This window comes from Eriocheir sinensis, unplaced genomic scaffold (assembly GCF_024679095.1).
Source record: "Eriocheir sinensis breed Jianghai 21 unplaced genomic scaffold, ASM2467909v1 Scaffold342, whole genome shotgun sequence".
NCBI lineage: Eukaryota > Metazoa > Arthropoda > Malacostraca > Decapoda > Varunidae > Eriocheir > Eriocheir sinensis.
Genome location: NW_026111657.1, coordinates 377402 through 382386, shown reverse-complemented (window position 1 = coordinate 382386; position 4985 = coordinate 377402).

The following is a 4985-nucleotide window of genomic DNA, read 5'->3' as shown; positions in this document are numbered from 1 at the left end:
AAATAAAGAGAGTAGAAGCCTCACCACACCGTTAGTTTTATTTATATGTTATGTAGCCCACCATTGTCAAGTAAATCTCAATTCGTTTCTTCGTTTCCGTATGTAAAGTTAGAATTAAATGGAGTAGGAGATAGAGTATAAGGAATAGGTGAACTAGGTAACTAGAATGGGGGTAGAAAAAGGAGCAAGGGAAAGAAAAATTGGAAACGAAGGTAAATGAGACGAAAGGTAAAGAAAAAAGAGAAGGAAGGGGAAATTGAGAAGGGGGAGTATGGAAGGAGCAGACAGTAGGAGCGGACACGAAGGTAGAAAAAATAGGAGACAAGAGAAGAGTAGTAGTAATAGAGATACAAACAGGTAGAGTAATCACTGGATACAAGACGGATAGTGGATTAGGACCGTGTTGAAAAGAGCGTTAAATATGAGTAAAGATAAACGAGACAATGCAAGTATAAGCCGAGGACGAGAATGTTAACGTGTGTACCGTGATTTATTTCCTGGTGACTTTTTCAATGGAGTTATCACGGAGCCGACGAAGTACATAATGACCCGTAGCGTAGAAAGCTCTCCTGAATACGTCCCCGTTGTTGTTATTAGGCTTTTGATGACGCGCGCGGAAATGAAGTGAGGTAATTAACATTTTCATACGGAGCTGCTATCATAGTGTTCACAGGAGGTACATCAAGGCGGGAACAGCGGTCGTTAATTAGGTGACATGTGACTCGACGTACCCTGTTTAGGAGAGCTTTGTGAGTGCTGCCGTCAAGTCCCCCTTCCAACCCTCCCTTTGTACCTCTCTCTTACACCCTCTCCCGTTCCCTTATACCCCTTCCACCACCACCTTTGTACCCATTCCACTCCCTCCTCCCTTGTACCCTTCCCCCTCTTCCCTCTCCATCGGTGTCTCCCTTCCTCCGAACTTTTCGACTTGCACGTTGGGCCAATCAATGGCAAATGAAATTCAACGTTGAGAAATGTAAAGTGTTGCACATCGGAAAAATTAACAATCGCGTTCGGTACGTAATGAATGGCCAACAACTTTCTGCAGTAAGTAAAGAAAAGGATCTTGGAATCACTATATCAAGCGATTTAAAGCCCGGTCAGCATTGTTCAGAGGTAGTTAAAACTGCAAACAAATTGGTTGGCTTCATCGGACGAGTCTTTAATAATAAATCGGAAAAAAGTAATATTAAAACTGTATAATTCGTTGGTTCGACCCCGTCTAGAGTACTGTGTACAGTTTTGGTCTCCCTACTACGGAAAAGACATAGAAAAGTTGGAACGGGTCCAACGAAGAGTAACAAAGATGATTCCTAGGTTGATAAATTTGTCATATGAACAAAGGCTTAAAGAAGTAAATTTATTCAGCTTATCAAAACGAAGAATGCGAGGCGATCTAATAGAAGTGTTTAAAATGTTCAGAGGATTCAGTGATATTAATGCGGAAGATTACTTTACAATTGATCGATCAAATAGAACAAGAAGAAATCACAATTTGAAGATAAGTGGTAAAAGATTCTCGTCGCACGAAGCTAAACACTTCTTCTTCAATCGAGTTGTTAATGTTTGGAACTCTCTACCTTGTGATGTCCTTGACAGTACAACAGTTACGGCCTTCAAGAATAGATTAGACAAGTGTTTTGAATCTAACCAGCAACTAAGATATTACTCATTGTCGTAATAACGTTAAGTTCTTTCGAATACTGGTGTCCTTGTCCGCTTTTATCGCCCGGTTAGTGGTAGCAGTAATGGTAGTTCTTTCCTCTTTCCTACATAAATTCCATGCAGTTTTTCCATGCTGCATGGTTCTTTTTCCTTTCCTGCCAGCTTTGGCTGGAGGGATGGGGGGGTGGGGAGGAGCCCTCGCCTTTGCTGTCCTTCATCTTCCACCTTTGATTAGATAGTTAGTGTAGCTTGTCACAAACAACCTCGTAAGGACCAGCAGGTCTGCTGTTGTTTGTTCTTCCTTTGTGTTCCTTTGAACCCTTTGTATCCTCCCTTTACCCCAATCACAGTCTTCCATCTCCCTGTCCCCTTCCTTCTGTTATCTCTATCTCTATCCACCTATCCTTTGTCTCATCTCCTCGGCCTCCGTCTCCCTCACTGCTTACTTCTCTCTTCCTTCCCTCTGTCTCTCTTTCCCCTGTCATCATTCCCCTCTTTCCCTTCCCCCTTCGCCTCTATCATACCTTTCTATTGCCTCCTTTCTCCCTGCCCTACTCCTTTTATGTTTAGTATGCCTCCCCTCTACCTTCCTTTCCCGTGCTGTTTCCTCCACTACCCCTTACCCTTGCCCTCTCTCAAGCCTTACCTATGTGTCCTCTTCCCCCTACTCCTCTCCTCCCTCCTTTTGTCCTCCCCTCTGTCACCCTTCCCTCCATTCCCTCATCCCTTTCCTTTTGTCCTCTCTCATGCTTTCCGTTCCCTTCCCTCTCCCCATCCCCTTCCCCTCCTCTATACATTAAAGGTGCAAAGTCAGCCGAGGGACGAAATAAAGGCACGGTATCGAGGCTGGATCTGTCTGGCTGTGAAATTAGGCAAAGAGCTCACTAATGTTCCTCCTCTGTCGGGGGTAATTAAGACAGACACATTGACAGACAGGCAGAGTGGCAGACGGACAGGATGACAGGCAGATAGAGAGATAGACAGACAGATAGAGAGATAGATGGACATACGGAAGCCAAAGTGAAAATGCGGAGATAAACACACACCGTTTCGCCAATTTCAACAGGAGCAATATTCATTAAAACCCGGAACCATTTTTACTGTAAGTTGATGTGAGTTCAACTAATTTGCATTCTCTCTCTCTCGCTCTCGCTCTCTCTCTCTCTCTCTCTCTCTCTCTCACTGGCTCTAAACTTCTGGCCTGCGACTCAAGTTTCAGAGATGTTTGGAAGAAAAATTATCTTGACGGCAAGGAACGTCGCGTGCAAAGATGGAGGAGGAGGAGAAGGAGGAAGAGGAGGAGGAGGAGGAGGAGCATTGGGGGAGGAGGAGGAGGAGGAGGAGGAGGAGGAGGAGGAGGAGGAGGAGCATTGGAAGAAGAGGAGGAGGAGGAGGAGCATTGGAGGAGGAGGAGGAGGAGAAGGAGCATTGGAGGAGGAGGAGGAGGAGGGAGATGAAGGTGGAAGAGGAGGAAACAAGATAAAGAAGAAGTAAGAGAAAGAAAAAGAAGAGGAGGAGAAAGAAGAAACTGACATCAACGACTCGTGGCATAAACGAAGAAGAACAAGGACGAATAAGGAAAGGAAAAAAAATAAAATGAAAACAAAATATGAAAATAAAAATAATTGAGAAAAATAATGATAATAATAATAACCTAGCGACTCTTTTATCATAAACGCAAGTGAGATTTGGGAGAGAGGAGGGAGGGAGGGAAAGTCTAATGGGCAGCGACAGACGGGTAACTCGCTTAACTTCTCCACGACAGTCGCAAGAAAACGCCGAAGACCTTAAGTGTCGCGCCAACAATCGACCAAGACCCCAACGTAAAAAGTAAAAAAAAAAAAAAAATAGATACAATAACATCAATAACTTCTGAATTTGCAATACTTTCATCTCTTTACATTTACATTTTTTTTCATTTAACTGTTTTTTTACTATAATTGCAAAACCCTTCTCCATCCAAAATTGACCCTCTTCTTTTCCTCTCTGTGTTCTGCTTTCATTACAGGAGCAGCGCCGAGAGAAATTTTTTTTTTTGCCTTTTAGTTTCTCCCTTTGTTGTAAAAAGAAAAAAAAAACCGCCGAGAAACTTTGGTATGGTCTCGACTCTTTTCTAAGACTTTACCGTGAAATCCAATAAAGAGAATAAGGGTAAAAAAAAAAACTTTGTAATTGGCATATATTTTTGTACGATGATTGCAAGGAAAGGCGGAGTAACTTCAGTATCGAGAGTGAAAAGAAACACCCACTCTCTCTCTCTCTCTCTCTCTCTCTCTCTGTCTCTCTCGTTAGCACCCATCTCTAAATTCGAGCAAACAGATGACTCGATATTTTCAAAATACTTCATGCATCAAAGTCATGGCGGTAATTACATCAATGAAACGGACACAAGGAGGCAAAAAAAATGTTATCAGGAAATGGTATGCAGTTGAACAGTACATCACTACACAGACGCACATTCAACTTTGATTCCGTTCCAATAAACTTCGTAAATAAGCTTCGTCTGAGTCAGTGAAGGAACCACCTACTAGATTTATTCTTCCCCAGTACCCGCCAGTCATAGGCCGCCTGACTCGAAAAAGGGATTGACTGATGAAATTCACTTTAACTGGGAAAAGGAAAAACTTGCTTACGAAGGTGACTCAGCAGCCTCTTTATCAGGTACAAATAGAATTACACGGAGGTTCTCAAGAGTATAAAAGTTTAATATATATAATAATAAACTGCAACACTCACAGAAGAGACGGGTGTATATTTAGTGTGTCCAGTGAGTTCACACCTATGGCTCACAAAACGTAGCGCCTTACAAACGATCGAAATGAAAAGCTATAAAACGCAATGAAGAATGGAAGGAAAATTACATCATGGAAAGATAGGAAAAGAGTATTATGGATTAGGAAACAGAAAAACGTTGAAGATGATTACATGAAAATTAAGAAACTGATGCACAGGCGAGTGAATGTGCCAACTTTGTACCTTTAGAAGTCAAGAAATCAGAACCTTTGGCGGAGCAGGACGGAGTACACTGACACCAGACGAAGGTGGAGGACGTTGGGGAAGATTTTTGTCCTGCAATGAACCAGTAATGGCTGATGATGACGATGGTGATAGTATTTATACCATCATGACTGAATTCCATCGTCTGCGCCCTTGCCGTCGTTCTCTTTTTCAAAATACTTTCTTCTTACGACCTCCTCCTCCTCCTCCTCCTCCTGCTCCTCCTCTCCTCTACCTTCTCTCCCTCTTCCTCCGCCGCACGCGCCCGTCACGATAGTTTTTCTTCCAAATATCTTGTGGAAATTTGAGTCGCGGAACCTCGG